Below are 18,909 nucleotides of genomic sequence, written 5' to 3'. Positions count from 1 at the left end.
TCCTACTGTCACCCAGACTTGAAAAGTTTCCTCCCTCATTACCTTGCACTTGCCAGAGAAGGCTGATTCATCCACTCTCTGCCTCAGGCATCCCACTCAGCCACTGGTGATTGAGTTACTTAACAATTAAGCAGAGCCTTAAATCTTTGCAGCACTTAACATGTATTGACTAATTAATCCAAGCCTTATCTGAGGTAGGTTAGTTCAGTCTTGTGTGTAGCTTCCAAACATGCCCACGGCCGCCTTATTGGTCAAAGGCAGAAGCTGCTCTGCAGAGATGATGGGAGGTCCATCATCCCCACTGCCCACCCTTCAAAGAGGAACCCATGTAGCACTGCCCTTCTGTGCTGTGACTTCAGAGATCACTGGGCCCAGGGGACCATGTCCCTAGCCCAGGACTCTTGCCAAGCTTGCCCTCGAATGGCCTTTTCTCCTGCATCTTCTCTGCCCCTCCATGATTGCTTCATTCCCTGCTCTCCCTCCCCAGTGGGGCACTGGGCTCATCTACCAGCTGAAGCCAACTTGCTTGGACAAGCACCAAGTTGCCCAAGGCTCTGCCAGACCTCGAGTACAGGTGGGATAAACCTTCCCCTGGGGTCTGGCTGGCAGCCATCCATGAGTTCTGCTGATGCAGGAGAACAAACCTGGCCTTAGGACGGTGACAGGTGAGCACAGCACACTGCCCTGCTGCATCCTGCTCAAGTGACACTGGGGGAGCCAGGTTTCCCCTCAGCCTATTCACAGGGACTGTCTCAGCCACATCAAACCCCACATTCCAGCCTCGCTGTCCGCAGGGAACGAGGCCAGGTGTGGGAGGCAGGGAACCCATTCCCTGCACGGATGAGCTGCACAGGAACTTCGTGCAGGTGAGTGGGATGGGAGGTGCAGGAACACACCCAGGGTTATGCAGAGAGTCCGTGGCAGAGGTCAGTGCCTCAGTGGCTCCTAGTCCTGGGCTTTGGGAGAGGGAAAGGGAGGGGGTTGGCAGTAGCTAAAGCCAGGGAGCTGGGGACCTGAGCTGGGCTCCCAGCCACACAAGCCTTGGGGCCTGATCCTGAGAAAATCATCTCATTTTACTCCAATGCAGTCACTCTAGTTCTAAGATTAAAGGAAAATGCCATGTTCCTTGTGCCCCACAAATTCCCAACTATTTGCTAAGACCAAGGCAGACATCAAAACTCTTGTCACGCCATGAGCCTCTTGCACTGGAGCACAGGATCCCCCCAGCACAACAACAGAGACCCAGAGATACAAGACTTTCTTTGACATAACACTGACACCAAAATGTTTCAGCTCAACAGAGTCCTCTGGGCACCTCTTGCCCTTTTTCTGCCTCCCTGTCACCCCAGGGTTTCAGCTCAGTGAAATCCCCAGCCTGACAGGCAGGTGATGAGCCTTGAGAGATGCTTGATGTGAAGGACATGGCAGAAGAAAGGGTCTTTGTCAACCTGGGGAGTCATGGAGCAGCCAGATGGAAGAGATTTTAATCCAGACAACCTCACTCAGGAAAGCCAGGACCAGTGGAGTCTGGATCTGCACGGCCCATGTGGAGCCTGTAACAGCAAGGTGCTGGTTTGAGTCAAAAAGCATCAGCCTGCAAGTTATAAAGGCATCTCAGCTGCTTGTAAGGGTGCCCTTCACATGCCCTCCATCTTATGTGGCTAAGAATGGGTTCCTGCCTGCCCTATGGATATCACCACCATTTGCTTGCTTTTTAACACATCTAACAACACCAAAGGCAGAGGAGAAACTCCTCTCCTGATGAAATTCTCCCCAGAAAATCCTGAATAGTAAAGCAGGGCAACTTGTGGACCAACACTTTTCCTCTGGGTCTTAAACCATCACATATATTTATTTTTTTTCCTTGACTGAATATGTGCTGATCTCATTCATCCTGGGAAAAGCACGGGGTGTTCTCATCCCGTCTATACCTGGCAAGCTGCACACACTGTGACAGTGAACTTCTGATCAGGCTCTGCAGTGGCTGCTGCCCAGCTTCTTGTGGCTCTTTCCCGGAGCGAGAGGCCGGCTTCTTCACCTGGCATTCCTGGGAGAGATGAAGGGTAAGTCAGCAAATCAGCTTCATGCACTGCAGACATCCTCTGCTTTCAGCCATAGCGGAATTAGCTCAGGTCGGGATTTGCTGGTAGCTGGGCAGAATAAACATCAACAGGGCTTTTCACCCCCTCTCCACCTCCTTTGGAGGGAAAAGGCAAGAAAATGTTTTTAACTTGCTGCGTACAGGCAGCTTGCGGGAGCCGTGGTCCCCGGCATGGCTCAGCAAGCACTGCCGGGGAAATCAACAGGGAACGTTCCTGATGCTATTTTAGACACCGGCAGAAAACGCCAGATAGCAACACCGAGTTCGACGGGGCTGCACGAACGCGGAGCAGCGGCGGCGGCACGGAACGCAGGGACCCGCTCCCGCCGATGTGCGGGCTGTCAGTCCATTTGTTGATGAGCTTGCTGACCACGACGTTGCTTTGACATGTCAGCTGGCGAGCCGGCGTCTGGATGCCTCGGTGTCATGCAGGCAGCTCCGTCTGAGCCCTGCGGAGAGCAGCTTAGATCCGCCGGCCGGGGTTAAAAATGAGCCGCAGTTAAGCTGCTGAAAGGGATCCGCGCTGCCGCCAACGTGAGTGCTCCGCGCCTGCCCGCGCAGGTGGAAGTTGCATGCCTGTCTCCAAGGGGGGATGCAGCTCTGGCCGGGTGACTGCCGGCTCCATCGGGGGCGTCCTGGCTTGTTTGCCTGGGAGAGGATGGAAAGAGGGCATGTGAAGGGATTGCTGCAGCCAGCGGTGCCGCTGAAGGCAGAGTGTGAGATTAAAGGCGGTATCTGAGCATAAAGATACCGCAACCTGATTTAGGAATAATGAATATAGCCGGGCTGGCTGCTGCAGGAAATGTCCCCTTTGTAAATCCGGCTGTTTGGAGCAAAAAAGAGCAATTATGCGGATTCTGCTGCAGCTCATTGTGGTCGGGTTAATTTGGGAAAAGGATGCTTGCTGGCAGCTAAAGGAGGCAGCCTGGCAGAGGGGTTAAAATGCACAATTACCAGACCAGTCTGCTGTTTTGAAATGGTACAATAATCCCAAGGCAGGGGAACATTGTTTGGTACGATTTATCTTCTGAGATAGTCAGGAGCAGGAAGACCTTAGCTTACAGGGCTACTCTTAAAAAAATTTTTTAAAAAATAGATTTTTGAAGACAGACCCTGTTTTGCAAAGCCCTGACACCACAATGACAGGCACTGCTGATGCCAGCTGTCCTGCCTGCCATCTGAATGCCAGGCCTTCCCAGAAACACTGCCTGGGAAAGATCCATCACAGGGAAGTTTTTACCACCCTGGTTTTGTGTGGGGGTGCAAAAGTGCATCTGTGTTTGGGGAGAAGAGACATGAACTGCTTGGCTGTACCCCAAACCTGGCTGTGCAGCCAAGGAATTACTGTAGCTGTGATGATGAGTGTTAGGCAGGGCTGTGCTTTTAAAAGGACAGCCTGGCTGGGTTTACCATGGTGATCCCTCCTGGAGCTTTCAGCGCTCATGGTCTTGGGCATCTCATGGATAAAACTGGTGCCTGTTCCTAAAAAGCTGGTGTCAAATGCCTGGTGCTCCCAAAGGACCTCCTGCATGGACACAGTAAGAACACAAGGTCCAAGTTGATTCGCAGCTCCAGCTGGGGTGGCATAGTGAAAATGCCATGGAGGGCAACTTGGCAGGGTTGATTTGGACAGGATGGGGATTGGAAAGGTGGGCAAATAGCAGTGAATCTTCCTGGAGAAAAGGTGACCAGGGATCAAAAGGGAGAGATGGCATTGGTGTGTGCTGGGACAGGTCTGGGATGTGAAGGAGACAAAGGTTTGTGATGGCAGGGAGTGCTCCCTGTATGAACCCATCACTGTCTGTACTTGTCAGCAATGCACAAAGCCACAGTTGAGAGATATTGTGCGTTTGCAAGAAAAGAGGAATTTGCTCCTTCCTCATTTCTCTATTAAACTTTGCATTGCAAACTGTGCCTCAGCTCTCCTTCCAGAGGGAAAAGAGCAGTTGCTGTGAAGGCTTATTTTTTTTTAAAAGCAGTAGCACAAGGAACCTAAAGCACAAGCTTCCTCTGACATAACCTTACTCTGGTCTCATTCCCAGTGGCTGCTTCAGGACTGACCAGAACCAAACCATTCAGCAGTGTAAGAGCACATTCTCTGCAGAAGCAGCAGCCTGCCTTGGAGGGCTACTTCATTTTCATTCATAAAATTTACTGTTTGTATTATTTTGTTTAATGCTGTTGAGGAAAAAGGGCCCACTCTACTGAGCATTCCTATTAAAACATGCCTGTGAAACCTCACCCCATAAAATCACAGGGGCTGGCGGGTGCTAGTGGCAGTCCTGCTGATGGTTCTAGTCTTGAAGGGTATAGGAACCAAGCACAAACCAATGCTGCTGTTGTCAAAGGCTAGGGGTCTGCTGGTATGAGAGCAAAAACAATGAGGAAGGGAGGTTTTACAGCTCTCTAGCTAGCAAGAGACCTTTCAGATGTTTTTTCCTTCCCCTTCACCTAATGTGAAAAAGGAGATGGAGCGAAGGCTGTCCCTTCATGGCTTGTGGACAGCTTGTTAGGCAGAGGTTAGGAGGAGCCTGGGCATTCCTGTAATTTAGTTCTTCCAGCAACTAATGCTGGTTCATGATCTGTGTTTTCAGAAACCTCTCCATCCACCTCTGAAGCACGGTCACTGTTTTGCTCGGCAGGGATCAGAATCCTGGTTATCATTTGCTATTGACATAGGCACAGCATTTTATCCTTCACACCTTCCCACCATGAAAAGATGAAGTCCCACCAGCAAACTGATCCAGACTGCTCTGTTTGATGGGGTGACATCCACAAGGTGCCTTTCTCTGCCATGGAGCCCTGTGTCAGTGCAAGCTGCTCTGAGAACATGGACCTAGACCCAAAACTGGATGAGGACAAGGGCCTCCAACACCCCAGAGCAAGGGGAACTGTATCACATGCACAGCAAACACTTTGCCAGCGGCTGCACCATATACTGAAGCAACCACACAGCCTGCAGCCCTGATACAAAACCACTGACCTGAACAGCAGCCAGATCATTTTTCTTATGAGAATGCACCATTCTTGAGCAATTTTTCCAGCACATCCCACGCAAACAGGTTTTCTGTGAGCACTGCACGGCAGCATTTACCATCTCATGCCAGCTCTTGTTTTTCCCTAATGGCAGGGGTTGGGAGGGCTCTCACGTATCACTGGTGTGTGTGTGCTGGTGGGCACAGAGTCTGAGGGGTATCCTCATGGAAAATCTAGCACTAAAGCATTTCATGTCACCAGTTCTGCTGAAGACAGAATTACAGGATGGTTCGGGTTGGAAGAGATATTAAAGATCATCTATTTCCAACCTTAAGTTAGACAAGGTCACACCTTTCTGCAGAAATCTGAGATCCTGGACCTTGCACATACATACTAGTCTAATAACACATCCTTCATCTTCTTATCACTGCAACAGCTTTTCCAGGAAGGGCACATTGATTCTTCCCAGCTGGCATGCAGGGGGTTGCAGAAGCAGTGTTGATCCTTCAATACTGACACTAACTCCTGTTCTTTGGGATGTTATGCTAAATTAGCTGAATTCTTGGTGGTAAAAAGGAAATGTGGAGGGAAATGGATAGTGTCTGTAGAGTTGCCTTTATGGCCCAGTGTATTTTGAGCCTACTCTGACCTGAAGTTTAAGCTACTGTGGAAGCAAGGAGATTTTAAAGCATTTTTTGGCCCAATTTATCAACTTCCATTGCACAACAGCACCTCAGGGCAGCCAGGGTGTATCAACAGCTACATTAACTGGGCTTCTTAGTGGTGAGTGATGGCCATGTGCTATTTGTTCATAGGTAAGAGAAAGAAATGGCCAAAATCCCTCCCTTCCCACATGGCAGAGATGGAGAGATGTTTCCACAGGAGCAGCTCTGCTCCTTGGCAGCCACTACTTTTTGATCCAAGCTTGCAATCTCATCAAGTCCCTCATTTCTGTATGCAGGAGGAAGGAGGAAGTAAAAGCAGCGATGCTTCTCCTACTTGTCTGGCCCTGGTACCCCATACACTGATCTGATGGAAAGACCAGGGCAAAAAAGGTATTTATTCAAGATGATCTAATTAACATTTTCCATGTTGTCTCATTTGGTAAGAGACTGATTCTCTATTTCTCCCTTGATCATCCTGAAAAGTCCATTAATTTTAATCTGCCAAAAAAAGATTGGTGGATATAAAATTTGACCCTCAAACAAACAAAGAACAGAAATTGAGTATTTTCCTTTATTTGTAATGCAATACACTAAATAATGTTCAGAAGTGGCAAATGCCCAGGGAAAAGCATGTCATCATATACTTTTACAAGGGAGAGAAGAAGAAAACCCAATAGTTATGGATTCAGTGGATAGAGTGGATTGAGCCTTATCCCTGTACAGGACTGGAGTCAGTCTGATCAACCTCCCATGCCTCCTGCTCTTGTCCTGTCAGACCTATCTGAGGGTATTTAAGGTAATTCTTACCTAATTGTCAGGCACAGAAGCAACTTCTGTCTGGGATCACGACTGTGCTGTGAGCTGGGAACTTGTGGGTTTGATTCCTGTGTTCACAAACTTCAAGCAAGTACCTGTTAGGAGAGGGACAGAAGGAGCTGGGTGGTAAGCCAGGTTCTTCTTGCCATTGTCAGAGGATTCAGTGTGCTTTGGAAGAGAGGCAAGAGACTTTAGGAAAACAATTCTCACATACACAAGTCTACGGAGAAAGCAATGATCAGCACACAAGGAAAAACACAGCTTAACTATAGCAACCTACAAAATTCACAGCAGTGGTTTTGCACATGGGGGAACTTGGCATGATATGTGAAAAAGTTAAGTGGTCCCAAGAGTGAAAAGACATGGACAGCTGCCAGTATAATATGCAGTTCTCATCTGAGCATCTGAATTCCCCCTCAGTGAGCTGTGTTAGGCTGCAGAGCAGTCTGTAACCAGGAAGTTTGGCAGTGATGACAGAGACGTTTCTGGCATCCATTTTGACCAGTCTATTGTGCAGCCAGGTCTGCAGAGCCTCTCTGGATACCAGAAAGAACAGAGGCCTCTCCTGCAACTGGGTAAGAGCTGTGGCTCTCCACACATTGGACAGGATCCACTTCAGCCTCCGGCACAAAGCCCTGGGAGCAACAGAGCCGGGGCCACGTTGCCTCTTTGTACCAAGTCTGGGCAGACACATCCAGGTCACTCTCTCCAGACAGCATTCATGACCTGTGTCTTTGCTGTTTTTCAGTCACCCAGAGGGGAGCTCAGAGCCTTGGCAGCAGCCCTGTCACAGTCTCCAGGGTCCCTGGGCTGTCCTGCCTGCTGAAGCACGGCTGGAGCGTGTGGCAGCTCAGGAACTTGGGAAGAGGCCACCACGTCCAGCTTGGATGTGATGTGCCTCACCCCACGGTGCCTTTTGGGTTCATTTAGGCACTCAGCTCATTCTTCAATGTCTGCAGGGAGATCCAAGAACAGGATTTAGCTGTGGCTCACCCTCCCTTTCCCCTTCTCAATCCTCTAGAAAGAATAAATGCTAAAGAGAATGAAGGTCATCCACGGCCAAGGCAAGTCCAAGCTAATCCCTCTCTTGAGTCTTGGCCGTCCAGCTTTTAAGTCCTGGGAAGTATTAGGAAATGGATAATAGAACAGGAAATGCCAGATTTTAGTAGCTCTGAAAAGGAGAGACACACATTACCCATGCCATAGAGATAAAGGGAAGGGTTTCCCTCTCCTCCCAGGCTATGGATACTAGAACTGAGTGGACATGGTGTCCAAACTGGGTGAAAAAAGACTGTGCCACTCTTCTTGTGAGGCTTACAGGGAGGGGCCACACTGGGAAAAAGCCAGTGGCTTCAGGATGACTTTCATACTTGGTGCCTAACCCTCCTGTGCTTGCTCCCATGGAATTTTCAGTAGGCACCCTTGCATGCATTTGAGAGGGAAAGAAAACCTGTCTGACATCCCATTGCTCTAGCAGATCTTCCCTTTTATTTCTGAGCCCAGCTCAAAAAAGACTTTTCTCTGCCATCCTGGAGAAAGAACTGAAAGTGCATGATCAGCTGAAAAAGCAAGCTCACGCAGCTGCAAGCAAACCTGACACCTTCTGCAACATCCAAGAGACCAGAAACTTCGTTTGCTTTGTTTCTACACAATTGATAAATTTAAACTAATCGATGAAACACTGGGGGTTGGCACGTTCCTGCCTCCACCCCACGGGCTCTGCTTGATCCCAAGAGCAGCCCAGAGCTGGCTCCCATGCTAATGCACACACAAGCACAGATCCTCCAGTGACATCTGATCCTCCAGGATATCTCATGTGTGTCTAATTACTATCTAAAGCCCAGCCTGGATAAAACAGAGTTTTTGATATCCTTTTTGTCCCAAACCTTCTCCCTAAATCTTCTCAAAACACAGTGGGCAACATCATAGTTTATCAGCCATGCAGGCAACTGCTCCTGATGCCACTTCATACCTCTCCTTCAAAGCCCATGAATTTAGGCTGCAGTTAAACCTTTCAGAATTTTTCAAGCCCAACTTCTCCAGCCCTGCAGGTAAATCTCTTGCATATCTCTTCCTTTGTCTGTTACTGAAGCACTTCTTGTGGGCCTGATCACACTTCACTCCCACCCATTCATAATAACACCATGGAGATTTTTCTCCTAACCTTTCTCTTTTGTCCTGTTTCTCAGGCTGTATCCCTTCACTGGTTCATCCCTTCCCATAACACTAAACTCAGATCTTTGCTCTCAACACCCTGTGACTTCTCTGTCCATAGGTCCATAGCCTTTCCCACCAACAACCAGCCCACAATGGTGGCCAACCTCCTTTCTATCATGTCTCAAGTGCTCATCAAAAAACTCCAAAAACCAGTCTCTGGTGGAGACCCATCTTTGCTCCCAGTATCTGCATACTGGTCATGTTGCCACACAACACACTGGCAAATATCACTTTCCTTCTCCATGTTCCCATTTGTCTGAGCCATCCATTTTCCTATGTCTTAATCTTGGAATAGCAAGCGTGAGGATTTGTTGCGTAGCACGGCTCAACCCAGCTGCAGCTTCTTGTCCTATGGCAACAGGAACCAGGAATAATAACAGCAAGGTGGTGACTCATTAAAACCAATAACCTCAATAATTAGACTTACTTAACTTTTCCAACTGTATAAACAGCTGAGAAAAAAAAAATAGAATCTTATGCTTTTCTAATATTTTTCCTTTTTCCAGTTTCTCACACAGAAATTGTCAGTATTGGGCACTTGTCACAGTCAATTTCCTCTCCACACAATAGTAAATTCATGGAGTGAACTGAAATGTTTGCTTTGTCCATATTCTGTGAGTGCTGAAGACTCTCCAGCATCTCTTTGCTCTGAGCAAGGAGGAGACCAGCTGCAGCCCTGCCTTGGTGCCAACATTGTTCCAGCTGCTGTTGCTATAGGAAAAAAACCAAAGGCAGAACTGTCCAAGTTTCGAGTTCCTGAAAAAATCTGTTTAAGTCAGCAGGGATAGAATCTGGATGCAAATTTCTCTCCAGATCTGATGATCAGTGGGTGCCATCTACCCACTTCATTCAGGTGCTGCTGGTTGAAGCTGCATCCTGGTACAGCCTCTTTGCTCCCCCTGTGACCTGCCCCTCTTAACACTTCCCTGCCCATTGCCTCTTCAGAGAAAGAGGCTTGGACCAAGGATAAAGCTGTCCGTGGGATTAACAGAGGATGTCTGTGGGACAAGGAGGCATCACAAGTAGGACAGAACTCAGAGAGCACTGGAGGGAAAGGTAGCCTGGGGGGCAAAACACTGGGACAAGCTGACTGGTGAGATAAGGAGCAATCGGGCTGGCAGAGGGTGGGAGAGAGGAGGCAAGGAACCAGGGAGGAAGACCTGAGAAGACTGAGATGAAAAGGCAATCAAGAGACCAAACTGCTAAGAGAGGTGGGTGTCATCCCTGTGCAGAGCCTCACACTCCCTCCTCTTTCTCAGTCCTTGTCCCTGCATTTTGGGCATGCCAGGACCTTGTGTTTAAGTCTGTCCTTCTTTAATTTCAAAGGATCTCGGTCCCCTGTAGCTGGTGTGGCTGCAGAACCAGCACTGCCCTGGGAATGGCTGCTCTGACCCCAACAGGGCAACTGCCCTGCTGCCAGCATTGAGGGAACCTTAGTATGGATCAGACCCAGGAACCTGACTGCCAAATCTGCCCTACAGACCTCACCCCCCTCCCAAAAGAAGCATACCAGTGAGTACAATAATACGGAGTTAAAAATGGAAAGTGCTTTTGGAGAGAGATCAGCTGCTTTGTGAGGCAGCTGTATATTCTGGAGCTCCTTTTGATGTAAATGTGTGAAATTACACATTTATTGCAGGATTCAAATGTAGCCATGGCAACATGATTATCAAACAGTTTCATATGGAAGGGTAAATCCATACAGGTTTCTGGCTGGTGAGATTAAACTGCCCAGAGACAGAGCTAAATGCATTCCAAGCCCAGACCCTCCGTGCCCAAAAGGATTCATCTCTGGCTTCTATGCCTGGGAAAAATTCCATTTCTTTGCAAGCAAATTGGCTCCACTCAAATGGGCCAAGCACCAAACAGATGGAGAAGAGCACTAAACAGGCCAGTACCCTCAGCAGAGAGGCAGCACCAGGTACCACCCTGCATGCTGCTGCACGAGGTGACCCTGTCCTGAAGGCTGGTTTGGACAAACTCCTCTGCTCAGCCTTGCAAGGGGCAGGGACAGTTCAGGCAGGAGCTGTGTCTGCAGAGCAGGTTTCAGTTACACCCCGAGCATCATCAGGCTATATTCATAGAGTCCCTGGGCACGAAAACAGGCTGGGCAGCCAAAGACACCCCGTCACCCACGGCGTCCTCATGTGACAACGATCTGGTGACACGGTGACATCTGAAGAGGGGACAGCAAAGCTGGCATGTGTGCTGGCTGCAAGTAGGAAAGGGCTGTGCCCTTATAGCCTCAAAACTGTGACCTTGATGGCCATTCCTTACAAACACGGCCCATCCATTAATTTTCCACAGCTGTCAGTTCCAGGCTGAGCCACAGTGTCACAGCCAAGGAAAGTCAGGCACAGTCTCCTCCCCTGGATATGCAGCAGGTTCTGACACCTCATGTTACAGTGTCTGCACATAGACTGGGCTCAGCTCAGGGTCCTTGTGTGTCTGGAGTAGTAAGTGATGAGTATCATCAGGTGGACTGTGAAATGACAGGGGAAAGGGAAAGAAAAATTGAAAAAGGAAAAAGAAAAAGAAAAAGAAAAAGAAAAAGAAAAAGAAAAAGAAAAAGAAAAAGAAAAAGAAAAAGAAAAAGAAAAAGAAAAAGAAGAAAAGGAACATGCACCCCAGCATGGAAACCCAGACTGGTGGGAAGGAAATAGAAGATTTAAATAGGCACTAAAAGATTGGCAGAATTTGGCTGTAAATGAAAACAGAATAGTGGAAGGGCAGAACTTTGTCCTTGTTTTGCTTTTTTTTCCAGAGCCTTGATGAGGCTCTTTCACTGAGAAACACAAAAGTAGGGCACAGTTCTGCAGCAGGCTCCCGGGGGGTATCCACAGTCCTGAGGTTTGGGGATCTGCAGCAGGAGCCCTGGCATCCATATGGAACCAGTGGAAAACAGGTTATCTCCACAACAACTCGGTGAGCAGCTTCCTGGGACACTAAAGCATCTGATGGCAATGCCCCCAAGCCATCACATAGGAATTCACAGGATGGCTTCTCAGTAGGATGTTCCTATAGTTAATTAACCTCTGATCCTGATTTTCAGGGGGAACATCTCTTGTTTTCATCTCCAGCAAATGGCTCTAATAGATTTGACAGCCTGCTTTCAACTGGCACCCTCTTCTGCTGCAGGTATTTCTGGGCAAAATCCCTTCTCACCTCCCCTACTGCACTGTAAATATCCTGGAGCTCCACCACACTCCTGTTTCCAAACCTGTGAAATCCCAGATGGTCCATCAACCATCCTCCTCAGTTTCTTTCTCTGCCTCATGAGACTTTCTAGCAGAACCTCTTTACCTTTTCTCGGGGACTTTTTTAATAGTGCTGTTTCACAGAGGATTTTTGGGTTGGGAAAAAATATAAGCTCTCGGCACTAAACATAGACCCTTCTCAGTAAACATAAGGCCCTTGATTTTAAAAGTGACAAATCTTGCTTCTTAATTTAAAAAAGATGAATTGTCCCAAGCCTATTTAGAAAATAAAGAAAAACTACTGCTGTGCTAATTGCTACAACCAAATGATTTTCACATCATCTCCTACCTGTGGCCACACAAATACAGGTCGTAAAAATGGTCTTGGCATTCTAGGCTGCAGCAGATCAAGTATCAGGTTTCGGGTTAACCATGAATTATCATTAAAAAATAAAGGCACGTGAGCCCTGTTATGAATGCTGCCTGAGTACCATGACTGGGGAGTGCTGCTATGCTGTGCTGCCACGGCATCCGCTCCCCAAATTTGGCCTCTGCTCCTTGAGAGAATGAACCAAACGTCCCTAAGAGGGGAGGCAAAGCTGTTACCCACATCTCCTCATTCCCCTCGCTGCAGTCCTTTCATCTCTATGCTATATTAGCATTCTGGAGAGCACTAATGGGTGTGAAGTGGCTTAAAGCCATTTTCTTTATTGCTGGATTAGTGCTGGAAGGGTATGAAACTGCCGAGTACGTCCAGAGCTTTCTGCTCCAAGCAGACACGAGCACTCAGAGCCCCAGCCTGCCTCACACAGCCCAGCTCACTGCTTTTATGAATGGAGTTAAAAACAACACATGCCGTGAAGCTGTTGCTTAGAAGCTTTTTTTTTTCTTCCTGGTGTCCTGAAACTGCTCCGGCCAATACAAGCCCCAGTGCTCCGGAGCAGTGCACAGCCATGAAAACAAGGAAGTGGGCAGAAAAAGCAAAGCACAGGTTCCCTATCTGTTCCCTGCCTGCCTTTAGTTGAGCAATTATACAACTCCAGATCTGTGATTATTCCTGGCAAGGTTTGTTCATCTCATGGGAGACTTTTGGAACAACACAGTGCTTTTATAGGGAGTGTCAACCACCAGGCAAACGTGTCTTCCAGATCAGATTTTTTTTTTTTTTTAAATATGTAAGTAATTGTTTCTTTACAGATTGGTCTTTGCCTTTTAATGACTCACATTTCTACCTTGTCAGCTTTCAGCACGGGCCCTGCCCTCCCTCCCAGCGCTACAATCCTCCCTGATCTCACCCACAGTGCCAGGTCACACCAGGTGAAATCCTGAAGGATGAGAATCCATTTTGTCAGCACCCTGTCCAGATGTTCTGCTTACAGGGGCTGGTTTTTGGGGGGCTGCAGAAACTACAGGCACAGCAGTCAGAAGGCATAAAACCAAGGTACAAACCTGCCTCTAAAACTGAAATAGGGGTTTGTCTGTGGTTTATTTTTTGGACAAACCCAGATGCATTTTCATGGCAATGGTGACAGATTCTCATCCCCAGCACTGCTGCTGTGCCAGGAGTCTCATTCCCACTGAGGCCTCCTGAGGTGCAAACATGCTCTTGAAAATAAAGAGGGAGAATTTTTAAGCACCCCTAAAACTAATTCATTAGCTTTAAGCTTGGTGCAATGTAAGTGCATCTTTTTAAGAGGGTTGTTTTGGTTTGGTTTTGTTTTTTGGTTTTTTTTTTTTTTTTTTTTTTCCCTGAAGCTTTTCCCCCTTCACTGCTCTCTGAAAATGTATTCAACGTTAGGCAGGGAGCAATTATGGAAAATTTCAGGCTGGATGGTTAAAGCATGGCCAATTTGTAAAGTAACTGGAAACACAGAAAGAAAATATTAGGCAACAGGGGATAAAAGGTGCTGTGTAAGTGGAGGATTTTTTTCTTATTGCAAACTGTCCTCTCTGATATGTTAATTGTGTTTGGCCTGATCCCTTGACAGTCCATTAATTCTTTGTCCAATTGCAGGCTGCTGAGGGCAGATAAATTTCAGGCTATTATGGGAACACCCTAGAAGTTTGTATAGAAAGGAAACTCTCTGTTTCCTGTATCATCCTTCTGGGGATCTTGAAAGAGTTCACAAAAGCCACTTAAGCAAACTTTCTTTGCTGGATAACGGAAGGAAAGGAAGCTGTGAACAAGCAAACAACACTCAATTCCATGAGACAAGAGATACTCATAGGTCATTTGAGAGAAAGTAAAGTCTGTGAATGAAATGCACACACACACACGCAGAAGATATTTTGTACTCTGAAAATAATGGGTATTTCTGCACCTCTGCACTCTTTCTGATTAAAAACAATGTAAATCCTGCAAACCACCAGTGAGATAAGTGGTGGAACATCCATCCCTGCAAGGCATGAAATGTGTAGAGGGTTTTTGTGGTTCAAATAATACATCTCAGGATGAGTTGGAGATGGTCATGGATCAGCTGAACAGCTTCTCTTTCTTTCTTTCTTTCTTTCTTCCTGTTATTAACAGTGCAGCTGCCAGAGCTCTGCTACAACCAGTTCTGTGTTTTTTGTCACCCACAGAAAAAGCAAAGGTGTGAAGAGCTCTAAGTTTCCCCAGGGCTGGCTTCAAGTGCAAAATTCAGCCAGAGCTCAGGGAGCTGGGGCAAAACTCAGCATTCAAGTCCTGGAAATACTGGGGGGTTCCAATTTATAGGCTTGTCCTCTCTCTGAATTTTACATCAGTAACCTAAGGAGGTGAGGTTGGTCCAACAGTGTGTCCCTTGTCCTGAGAAATTTTAAATATCTTGGCTTCAGCTGCATTTCAGAGGGAGACCAAAACCACAGAGAGGATGAAATGCTGCAAGTTTGTTAAAATAAGCTCTTAGTGGAGGAGATTTGTAGCTCATCTGAAATATGGGGTTTGTGGTATTTGATGTGAGTAAATCCATGTGGTAGAGAGACCTTGTATCTATTCAAACCACAGGAAAACAGGTTCAAGTTTGCATTCAACAACAAGGCACAGTCCTTTAAGAAGAAATTACCTGGGAGAATACTTGGTTAGCAGGAAACTACCTGGGCACTGACTGAAAATGTTTTAAAGGCATTTAGGAAAATATCAATTATGAAAACATTTTTTTTCTAGCAGATTCTGCAACATATGCCTATGGTTTGACCAAAACCACTGGGGAGGAGGAAAGTGAAAGAGCAAGGAAAATATATTAAATATTTGGCAGCTGAAAAAAAGAAAAAATATTTTGGGTTCAAATTTGGGGCAATCCACTCAGGCCACTTCTTGTTTAATTGGGACTGGGGAAGGCCTTTTCTGACAGAAATATAGCTGACTACTTGACAGGAAAAATCTAAACTCAAAAACACTTCTCTCGGTCTCTTCTCAAAGTTATCCACAGGAACAGTGCTTCCCTGGGGAGCTTGTTAAACCTCCCAAATAACCTCATTCCTGAGAACTTTCTCTCAGTTTTACAAACTTCTTTATCTTCAGCTGTAACCTCTTGAGTCTGCTCTCCAGGTTTGAAATGATCTCCATTCAAATCATCTGTTGTCCTTCTGTGCTCTGGCCCAGGTGAGGACAAACACATCCCTGTGGAGAGCATCCATCTGCCCACTGTAAATGCATCACCAATCCAAAGAAATGAGCTGGAACCCATTCAAAGAGAAAAGTTCTTTATTCCTATTCTGACAGTAATACAAAACTTTTGGTCCTACCAAAGCAGCCTTGATTCTTTGAGGTGCTTAAGTCTGGAGCTTAGTTGCCAGGCTCCTAATATAAATAAGGAAAGAAGCTGCTGAACCAATAGGATTGTCTGAGGAAGAAGAGCAGTAGGAAAGCACAACTCCATCCTAATCTTCCTGGTCTCTGCTGTTGGCACAGTGTTTATGCACACAGGCCACCTTCAGGTCCCCCTTCAGCAGGTTGTGTTGTAGCCCCTGGAAAGTCTGGGAAGTGTTTGAGGGAAAATTATGAAATTGTTTGAGGAGAAACTGGAAGATGAAGCTGTTTTTATAGGAGTCAGAAGTGAGAACTGGAGGCTGATTTGTTCTGTGAAAGGGCCTGACCATGACCTCATACAAGGTGTAGGACCATGGCATGAGTCAATGTGTTCGGTTTCTTCAACAGAAATTTTTTTTTTTTTTAGGGTTTCCTACCAAATCAACTGATTCATCCCAAAACAAAACTCTTAAAATTCCTTAGGCAGAGTTCTGGGGTTCCACAGTGTATTGCCATGTATTTATCCCCACAAAAATGTCTGCAAATTGCATTACCTATCCCACATTCCAAAAGGCTTCTATCCACAGCAGTCATTTCAGGAGAGCACTGTATTTGTAGGGGTCTTCGTTAGGGCCCCTACAGAGTTCAAGCAGTGCCTGGACAATGTCATAAGGTTTAATTTTAAGTTCTGCAAGGAGCAGGGAGTTGGAGTAAATGACCCTTATGGGTCCTCTCCAAATTGAGATATTCCATGATTCTATAGAGTACAAGGAGATGGAAAGGAAAGGAAAAGTTACTTCTTTTGGGAGTAAGTGGCTTAAAAATCATTTAGGTTGAAAAGTGAAACTAAAGCCCAAGAACAGTGGTGTGAAGTATCCACATTGTACTTCAGGTAGAGAGACTTTCACAAGTCCAACACTCCATGAAAATCAATGACTTTCCTAGACTTCAGATCTAGGAAAAGGGAAAAATTATTAAACACAATAAACTCAAAACAATTGGTTTGAGTTAATTCCAAAAATTGTGAATGTGTCAGTTTACACTCAGCTTTTTAGGAGCAGCGGGTTGGGGGGAATGATTAAAAGAATCCTAAAAAAAATCCCAGTATTTTGTAGGGGATTTCCACTCCAATCAACATTGGCATTTCATTTTTTCCTCAAAGTTTAAAATTACTTTCATAACAAACACTTTAGGGTCTGCAGCTGTTTGGTTCTCTGGTTGTGTTGGAAATTCAAGCAATTAGAATAAAAAGTATTCACTCAATTTGGTTGCTCAGTCACAACTAAAACAGCCTGCTTGGGGTTATTCTTGAAACTTGGGTTGCTTAAGTAATTTAAATAGATTTCTATTTCAGAAACAACACAAGAGCCAACAATTTCACAACTGAAAGCTCGAGGGCTACAAAACTTGGCTTCACCTAAGACTCTTAACATTGTTTTTCATTATCTTAATCACTAGGTTCTTTACATACTAATTTTCCATCCCGTTGCCAACCAGTGCCAATCCAACTCGCTTTTCCATCACCCAGGTGAGTGTTACTCATGTTTTCATGGAAATGTGAAAACACTCTGAATACAGTCAGCACAACAGTGTCCATTTCTGCCACTGCTCATTGGCTTCTGCTAACACTGAGTCATATCTGCAGAAGTCACTAACACAGGTGTAGCTTCTGAGCTCTTTCCTACGATTTTCCAAAAATATGGAGAACACTGATGGTTCTCCAGATGCAGTTTTGATGACACAGGGCTAAACAATTTGTTTATGCTGAGACCCAAAATATTGCAAACACCAATTAGGTATGTGACTGATTAAGCAAGGGGAGAGATGAGATAAATCACAGCACGTGGTTCTAACAGGCCTTAGCAGAGCAGAGAGTAAAGTGAATCCTCCAAGAAGGCTACAGAGGATTCAGGTCCCACCTGGTGATCAAAACAGTGTGCCCAGTAACACCTGCACAGTTTGAATCCAGCTGGAGCCACAAGGCTGCAAAACAAGCAGGCGGTGTGAACAGGGATAAATGCTCAGTTAACTAGAGGTCATCACGTAGTGTCTAGAGCTATAAACAAAACATTTGTCTGGTGATCAGGTAAGAAATGGTATTTTCTTCTCTCTGGGTTAGCTAAACTGCCTATCATCTATTAATTAATCCATGAAAAATTGTGTTATAATGAGAAAGCATTAAGTAACCAAGAACTAAAGAATGGTTTGTGTTGGAAGGGACCTTGAAGCCCATCCCATTCCAATCCCCCTGCCACGGGCAGCAAACTATGCCAGTTTGCTCCAATCCCCATCCAACCTGGTCTTGAACATTTCCAGAGATGGGGCATCCACAGCTTCTCTGGGTAATTCATGCCAGTGCTTCACTATCCTCTCAGTAGAGAATTTCTTCTTAATACCTAATATTAACTCTCCCCTCTTTTAGTTTAAAACTGTTCCCCCTTGTTTTATCACTTTCTGGCTGTATAAAAAGTCCCTCTCCGTCTTTTTTTACAAGCTTCTATTAAGTACTGAAAGGTCACAAGATCTCTGAGGTGAAACTTCAGAAAATTTGGCTTTATGGGAGGCAGCAGGAGTCTGTGCAAGCAGAAGACTAACTGGTCTTTTTTAAGACATTCACCAGTGTAAACTGAAAATATTACCAGTCAGCTTTCACCAGGGTAAAGCTAACGTGAATTAAGTCACTTGAAAATCATCTCAGATTTAAACAGTCTCCTGTACTTCAGGCTTTGGTTCAGGATTTTGGTTCTCTGCACATACAGTATGATGAAAATATATCCATTTTTCAATAAAAATAGAGCAACCAAAACACAAATATCCTTGTGCAGCAATGGAAACCTCATAAACATCACAGTCATGGTTTCATAAGAGGCAGCTCAGAAGGAAAACTGACTAATCTCACCTCATTGACCAAGTGCAGAGAAACAGAAAAGTTTCAGAAAAGTAAATAGAATTTAAAAAAAATTAAAATAGAGGTTCTGATCTCTCCAAGACAAGGGAAGCAGTGACTGAACTGAACAAGTCCTGCAGTTCTTAAGTGCTGTCTAGCAGCATCTTAACTGCTCTTGGCACTTGAGGACTGAAAGCCACAGTTCTTGAAGGACTGTCACGTCACCTCTTGACACCTATAAACTATTCTGAAGCTTAATTCCTCACAGTTTTATTGTGAAGATAATTATAGACCACATAAACTCAAGAGGCAGGATAATTTCT

General features: G+C 45.9%; 1 protein-coding gene across 2 annotated transcripts in view; it reads left to right on the top strand.

The window, feature by feature from the left end:
- The first annotated feature begins 1,899 nt into the window (after window positions 1-1,899).
- SLC45A4 (solute carrier family 45 member 4) overlaps window positions 1,900-18,909 on the top strand; it is an 85,474-nt gene continuing 68,464 nt past the window's right edge. The window contains exon 1 of one of the 2 annotated variants that reach the window (XM_038164612.1): window positions 1,900-2,063. The gene's annotated coding sequence lies outside the window, so the exon portion shown is untranslated. Of the gene's footprint in view, window positions 2,064-2,113; window positions 2,636-18,909 lie in introns of those variants that run through there. The other variant, XM_038164602.1, reaches the window with a different exon arrangement.

This window comes from Motacilla alba, chromosome 2 (genome assembly GCF_015832195.1).
Source record: "Motacilla alba alba isolate MOTALB_02 chromosome 2, Motacilla_alba_V1.0_pri, whole genome shotgun sequence".
NCBI lineage: Eukaryota > Metazoa > Chordata > Aves > Passeriformes > Motacillidae > Motacilla > Motacilla alba.
Note: the sequence above shows the minus strand (reverse complement) of the source record. Positions and strands in the feature narration are given on the sequence as shown.